General features: G+C 38.1%; 1 pseudogene; it reads right to left on the bottom strand.

The window, feature by feature from the left end:
* Positions 1 to 1,909: 1,909 nt before the first annotated feature.
* Positions 1,910 to 6,843, bottom strand: LOC114267365 (G-type lectin S-receptor-like serine/threonine-protein kinase At1g34300; annotated as a pseudogene).
* Between the last annotated feature and the right edge of the window lie 1,294 nt (positions 6,844 to 8,137).

Genomic DNA, 8,137 nt, shown 5'->3' with positions numbered 1-8,137 from the left:
TGTTGAAACTCAATTCTCTGCCAAGCTTCAAGTGTTGAGAACTGATGGTGGTACTGAGTTTGTCAACTCCTCAATGTCAAAATTTTTAAAAACTCAAGGTATACTTCATCAACTCTCTTGTCCATATACTCCACCTCAAAATGGTGTTTTTGAAAGAAAACATAGACATATTGTTGCAACAACTATTGCTTTGCTTCATCATTATTCTGTTCCGACACAGTTTTGGTTTGATGCAGTTGCTACTGCTAATCATCTTATCAATCGATTACCTAGTGCCAAACTTTCTCATAAGTCTCCTTATGAGCTTCTCTTTCAAACTTTACCTGATTACTCATTTTTTAAAGTTTTTGGCTGTCAATGCTTCCCATGGTTAAAGCCTTACACCACCTCTAAACAGCCTCGGTCTTCCCTTTGTGTCTTTCTTGGTTATCACCCTTCCTATAAAGGCTATAGGTGTTTGGATATGACTACAGGTAAGGTCTTCATTTCTAGGCATGTAGAGTTTCATGAAGATGTTTTCCCTTTTTCAACTCATTCTGCTCCTTCTTTGTCCACTCTGACTTCTTTCTTTTGTTCTCCTTCTAATTTTCCTACTGCTTCATCTCAGCCCAGTTATTCTGCAGATCCTCACCTTTGTTCTACAACAGTCCCAGCTTCTTCTGGTGCTTCATCGCAGCCTAGTTCTTCTGCAATTCCTCATTTCTGTTCTGCTGCAGTTTCTTCTGCTGCTCATCCCAACCTAGCTCCTCGGCAGATCCACTCCTCTGTTCTGCTACAGTTTCATCTCAGCTCTGCTCTTCTGCAGATCCATCTTAGATCTGTTCTGTTGTTGTTCCATCTCAGTCTACTCCCCTTACTCTACAGCCTAATTCTTCTTCTCCTTTAGCCTCAATTCCTATTCAATCTCTTGTTATTGATTTACCACCTCTTTCCTCCTCAAGTCCTGTCTCTCCTCTTCCCTCTACTAATGTCCATCATATGCTTACCAGGTCTAAAACTCGAGGTCTTGTAGCTTGCACTTCTTCTTCTTTTGCAAATGCTGAAAGCTTGTCAATATATGCATGCCCCTACCAATGCTTATTTTTCTTTAGTCAAGCGCATTCTTCGACTTATTCAGGGCACTATTTCTCATGGCTTGCCTTTTAGTCCTAGTTCTTTTGAACTTCAGGCTTTTTCCGACTGTAATTGGGCTGGCGATGCTAGTGATCGCAAATCTACCTCCGGCTACTGTGTTTTTATTGGATCCAATCTCATCTCTTGGTCTGCAAAGAAACAACCCACAGTTTCTCGATCAAGCACTGAAGCTGCGTATCGCTCCCTTGCTCATGCTACAGCTGAGCTTAGTTGGTTGCACATGCTACTGCATGATCTTTCCATTTCCTCTATTCTTGCTCCTATTCTATGGTGTGACTACTTATCTGCAATAGCTTTGGCTTCCAATCCTGTCTTCTATACTCGATCTAAGCATATTGAAGTGGATTGCCACTTCATTCATGAGAAAGTTGCTGCCAAAAAGCTTGTGCTCAAATACATTCCTTCCATCGATCAAGTAGCTGATATTTTCACTAAGCCTTTATCTGCCTCTCGATTTCATTATCTTCAAACCAACCTGTTGGTCTGCACACCTCCCATCAGCTTGCCGAGGGATGATAAGCATATCACATCAGCAACAGCTCCAGCTACATTAGTAGCAGCTCCAACTACTCTTGGCTCAACCACATCAGCAGCAGCTCTAGCTATTCTTGGCTCACCTCATACACTCAAGAGATAGATTTAGCACATGTTAAATGTCATTGTATAACTGTGTAACTGTATTCTCTCGTATTAGATGGAATTAGTTAGTTAGTTATCAGTTTCTGTATAAATACACAAGTGTATCTTCATATTCATTTTAATGTGAAAGAGATCTTCAATAATTCTTCAAATCTACGTTAGAAGATCTTGTCTCCATCACAAAGGAATCCAAACTGAAGGAATTGGATAGCCCTGTCCCGTATGAGAGAAAATTAGTTGGTGAAATGCCCAGTAAGTATTGAAATGTGTTTAGCGGCATAGGAATCTCTAGTGCTCTTTCCAACATTTTCAGCATAACACTCATCAAAGGCCTCAATTCAAGCCTATATTGCACGTAACACAAAGCTACCTTTACCATTCTATGTGCAATCTCCATGTCATTCTTTTCAATTCCAATGACTATCATCAATTCATCTTGTTCTCCTTTCTCAAAGTTATTCCACACCAACTTTGGGAACTACTCTTGATTTTCTGGAAGATTAATATTGAGGTTCCTTCTCCGCCTAATGATCTCAAATAAAAGCATTCCAAAGCTATAAACATCACACTTGTGGGTTATAGGAAAGGGCATCCAAAGTTCAAGTGCAGCATAACCAGGAGTACCCCTTCCCTCTGTCATTGTTACATGGGTATTTTCTCAATTATGGAGTTTTGCTAATCCAAAATCAGGCACTTCAGGTGCAAATTTTACATCCAACGGGATATTACCCAGTTTGATATCATAGTGAATTATTCTTTGTTGACATTCTTCATGCAAATATGCAATTCGTCTTGCGGTTCCTATTGCAATTTCATGGAGTTTCTCAAATTCTATGAAGTTATTCTCAACAAACAAGTACTTTTCTAGTGAGCCATTAGCCATGTACTCATAAACCATTGCCCTCAAGTGTTTATCAAAGAAAAATCCATCGAAACGAACAAGGTTAAGATGATGGATTCTACCAATAGCACTTACTTCTACCATGAATTGTTCCTCTATCCGTTTATTTGAGAAACCACTTAGAACTTTCACTGCTACTATAGTTCCATTTGCCAAAGACCTTTTATACACAACACCAAAACCTCATAAACCAAGCGTGTGTTGCTATAGTTATTTGTTGCAATTTTAGGCTGGTGAGAGGAAAACTTGATAGGTGTCTCTTTTTCCATATCATCAAGGAATTTGTCAATAGCTAATGATGGCAAATACACCCAGTTTGGAATAATACATGTTATAACCTTCCTTAGCATGTTTGTCGTACGAATTGCCACTACGAAAAATCCGACAACTGCCAAGTCCATGAACAAAATTTGAATCCTAGGCAATTCATCTTATTATGCAAAAATAAAACCAAAGTTGAAAAACAATAATGGAAAATCTTACCTAAAAGTGAGAAAACTACGAGTCTGATTCCGATTGCCCAAAACACGGAGTTTGAGGTCATTCTCAAGTACAAAAGATACAAAAGCTACCTAAAGTTTAACAAGAGGAATGGTAAACAACAATGTTGGTCTCAAAACAACAAAGAAACCAAAGCATTTTCGGCAAAAGTAATGTGCAATGCAGCAACACACAAAGTATAAGCAAAGTTAATGTTAGTTCTTATGGCTAGCCAAGAAATAGTGTTATTTTTACCATATGAAGTTATACACAATCTGAAGAGATGCTAGGAATATCCTACATTAGATTCTTCATTTGGATAATTTGAGGATTTAGTGCATAGCATTAGTGATTATTTGTCAATCTTTGTAAATATATAATATGATGATAACAATGTAACATTATTCAACTATTTCGTTTGAAAACAGTAGAGCTATGTATATATTTAGCGTGGACTCTATTGGTACGAATGTGACATTTAACTAGAATAATTAATGTTGCTAAATAAAAATAGTAGAGCTATATACATAATTAGTTTGAACTCTATTGGTATGAATGTGATATTTAATTACAACAATGTTGGTTAGTTATTGAGTTAGTGAAAAACTAGGTTAGTTTAGTTCGCTTACATACTTCTATTGTCAGATGGTCAGTCAATGGTAAATATTTATTATTGCCTCTCACTTATATATTTCTCTTCAAGTTTGGACTATTTCATGTGATGATTGTTGGGCTTGGTCGTTGTTAGATGTTAATGCAATTATTTTCATATTTGTAATAAATCTCCGACTGATTGACCAAAAAAAAAATAGACGAGGTGGGGTTGGGGGAGCAATGCTACACCACTTAAGAGAAATAATAAAAATGACCTAAGATATGATAATATTATTTTTCATTCATACGATTAATGAATTATTAATAAAAAATGACTTAATTGTTATGTAAATTAAAACTTCAAAAAAGGTCAGTATAATTATATCAAATGTGTGGAACTAATTATATTTTTTTCAAACTTTAGGAGAGGCGAGTGTAATTTACAATTTTTTTTTAATTTTTAGATTTTTTTTACATTAAATGGAGTTGAAAAGTTAAAAAAAAAAACACACACACACACACACATGTGAATTTGAACATTAAAGACAATTTTTTATTTTAAAACATGTGAATTTTTAGTTGGATGTCAAACGAGTAATAAAAAATTTAAATTACTTTCTACAAATATATATATATATATTGTAGACACCCCATTTTTTACCGTCCTCAAGTCTTGGACGTCATCATTTGAACACTCGATGATCATCCATGCTCGTGTTCGTTTTGAGTTCCCGAAGGTCTCGGCCGCACGCCTTGTCTTAGGATCTCTCAACTTGTCTGTTTTGTGCTTGGTTGTAGACCAAGGACTTGTGGTTCTGCTTTTGAGGGAAGAGGGTGGCTTGTTGGCCATCCCTACAACCCATCGGCTAAGGCCTTGTGCCATCGCCTTGTTTTCTTGCCATCGACCATAAGTGTTGGCCGATCAGCACTCTTTTTGGTCGATCGGTCATATTTTCTGGCCGAGACCTTTCTATCTGCTTTTTCAGATATTTCCTTGCCAGCTGTGACAACTGGTGAGCACAGATCTCATCCTCCATATGGAGGGATTGAATCAAGGCTCAAGCTTGCTCAACAAGCTTGAGATTTGATTTTCTACAGGAAGTGAGACCCCTCTCCCTTTCCAAGGGTTCTGAAAAGTTGAGATACAAGTTATATATCTCTCTCTATATATATATTTTACCTCTCTCTCTCTTTATATTTGCACTCATTTGTGCTCAAAAGTGTAATTTCTTCACACTTTTGCACTAAAGCACCTACTAGAACACCATCCTTTTGTTGCTGAGGCACTTAGGAGGTGGTGTTAGTGTTTTTGGATTGGTTTGAACTCAGAAAAGCTGCTAGAGTTATGGTTTTGAAGGTGTTCTTCAAGGGTGAGTCAACTAGCCTTTAAACCCTTGTTTTGGTTTAAGCTTTTGGACCTATTTGCATGTTGATTTAAGCTTAACTATCTACTGAAAAAATTTCTGATTTTTCATGTTTAACATGTTTGTTTAAGGTCACTGTTGTGTTGGGGGTAGTCTACCCCCTCTTAGGCCTTGTTTGGCCTTGTTCGGCCTTGTTCTTGTGCCATCTTTTTAAGCTATTGGGATCACCTTGTTTTGGCCTTCCCACCACTAAAACTCAGAGGAATTTTAGTGGTGGAAATGGTGTTTTAAGGTCCCAAATAAGAAAGGGTCATCCCCTCTCCTTGTGTCTTGCATGCTTGTATAGATGGCTCATCAAAGTGGCATGTTTATCTAGCATATGTTGGCCATATCTCAGCTTGTTTTGGTGTTGTTTTTCCATGATATACCTCTGTTTTAGGTTCGCTTGATAGCATCTTGCATGCTTCACATACTTGTAGTGCAATCTTGCATGCTAGCATAACATGCATCATGTTTTTGGACCATCATTCTTGCATGTTTTGGCTCAACTCCAAGAAGCTTTTAGCCTTGTTTTAACATGCTTAAGCTCTGATTTATGTTGTTTTAGTCATGCATGCCATGCTTTGCATAGCCATAATGCATTCTAGCTTACCAACTTTGAGTTTCCAAGTCACTAGCATGCATTGCTTAGACTATTTTCATGATTTGGCATCATTTGAAATGTTATTTCAGTGCATGTTTCATGGCCATACACTTGCATCTTTCACTCTTTCAATGCGTTGGAGGGTTTGCCCTTTATGCCTTCAACATGAGCCATTATGCATGCCACCATGCTTAGGCCTTTGGGCTATCATTTCAGTGTTTATTTGGGGTCATTATGCCATGATATAACTCTGATTTTTGTTGGCTAAGTCACCTCATGCTTGGTCTTTGTAGGTGTAGTGTAATCCTTCCTTTTGGCCTTGTATGCATTATGCCTTATGCCCTTAATGTTGGCTTGTTTTGGCTTTGCTCCATGCATGTTTTAGACTCATTTTGGCATGATCTAGGACTGTTTTGGGTTGTACTTGCCATATGCTTCATGCTTTGTATAGCTATGGTGTAAGTCCCTTTTGCTAGCTTCAAGCTTTGAGCCTCCTAACATGCCATACTTGTGTTACTTGAGTGGTTTGGCACCATTTCATACATGATTTCAGAGCTTATAGTGTTGTCACACATCCATGCTTGTCACTCTTTAAGTACTCTTGAGGGTTGTCCTCTTATGCCTTAATTCTTGAGCCATTTGGCATGCATGCTTGTTTTGCATTTCATGCCTTCATTTCAACATTTTGGCCACTAATTTGGGCATGATTGAGGTCTGTCCATTTTAGTTTAAGTCCATTTTGCATGTTGTTGTATGCTTATTGCATTGCTTGGTACATTGCATGTTGTTGCATGCTTGGTACATTGCATGACATTATAATGTGCATGTTGTTGCATGCTTGATATATAGCATGTTGTTGCATGCTTGTTCCATTGTATTGTTGTTGCATGCTTGAGTTGCATTGCATGGTGCTTGCATGCTCATGTTGCATTACATTGTTTGCATGCCATTAGCTTTGTTAAGCTATGCATGCATTGCATTGTGTTTGGTTTGGGTGTTAAGCCAAACACGAGACACGAGGGACGTCTCATACTTGGAGTGATGAAACGTGCCTCAATTCTTGTTCGCCGACCCTCTTGAGCACGCATGATAGAGGTTAAGGCATTTATGTGTTTTTGTGCATTCATGTGACATTGATTTGTGCAACTCGGCCTCTTTGGCCATCATGCATTGGAATGCGTGATTGATGGCTCGAGGGCCGAACACTACACACATTTGAGCCTTAGACATGATAAAGGGTGTAGTTGTACATACATTTTCTTGCAAATACATTGACATGCCTCTGTTTGTGCTTTGTTGCAGCAAAAAGGAGAGTTTGCAGGAAGAGATGGTCGATCGGCTATCTAGTGTGCCGATCAGCTACCAATAATTGGCCGATAGCCTCAAAATTGGTCGATGACCTTTATCCTTTGGCCGATGACCTCTCAGCATGTCCATGAGGTGGAGCAGAAGTGTTTTGAAGGTTGGCACAGTTTTCAGAAGTCTAAAACAGAGCAAACAGAGGCAACATGAGGCATGGTAACGGATTTCCGGGACGACACGACCGAGCATGCATCATTCATCATTCTGAGGCAGAGTTGTGGCAGCCTATTTAGTTTCTTACTTGGTTGGTTTTGTAATTTAATTAATTTGATTAATTAGTTAAAATTTTGTAATAATTAATTAGCTAAATTTGTTAATTAGTTAACGTGTTATAATAGTTAGCTTAGTGTTAGCTAGTTATTCAATTTGATCATGTAATAATTAGTCTAATTAGATTATTAGATTAGTTAGAATAGCTTAGCTTAGCTAAATTCATTCGGACCCTCCTCCAAGAGGGCGAATTTTGTAATAAGCGTGCGTGTGTGTGATGCATGTCTTCCAACCCCCATTTCTTTCTCCCTTTTATTTACCAGCTTTTGAGGGTTAGTTTTAGGGCATGTTTCAATTAGCATACTTATGCTTTGCATGTTTGCATTCATTCATCTGTCTTGCATGCACCGAGCTCGACGCATCATACAAACCGCATTGTATTTCAATACATTTACTTGAATACATGTTCAACAGCATGTTATCAAGTTTCATTTCATATGCCATCTTAGAATAGCCGAGCCTATTTCTAGTTGCATTTTGCATGTGTTGCATTAGGCATCTTGACATAAACTAGGATCATGTATGATTTCTAACTAGTTCTCTGTTTTGGCTCGCAGTACACCGTAAGTGTTTATGCTTTAGCATCTTGCATGAGTGTGAGTGTTGCCATGATAGCATGCTTACCATGAGGCTAACTGCTTATGTGCTTAATTGCATGAATGCCTATGGATGAAGGTTGGATTGCTTGAATTGGGACAATTCATCGAAATGCGAGTTTTAAGCCCACTTTGTGAAGTGGCAAAATCATGT

This window comes from Camellia sinensis, chromosome 4 (genome assembly GCF_055761805.1).
Source record: "Camellia sinensis isolate YWXY chromosome 4, ASM5576180v1, whole genome shotgun sequence".
Classification (NCBI taxonomy): Eukaryota; Viridiplantae; Streptophyta; class Magnoliopsida; order Ericales; family Theaceae; genus Camellia; species Camellia sinensis.
Note: the sequence above shows the minus strand (reverse complement) of the source record. Positions and strands in the feature narration are given on the sequence as shown.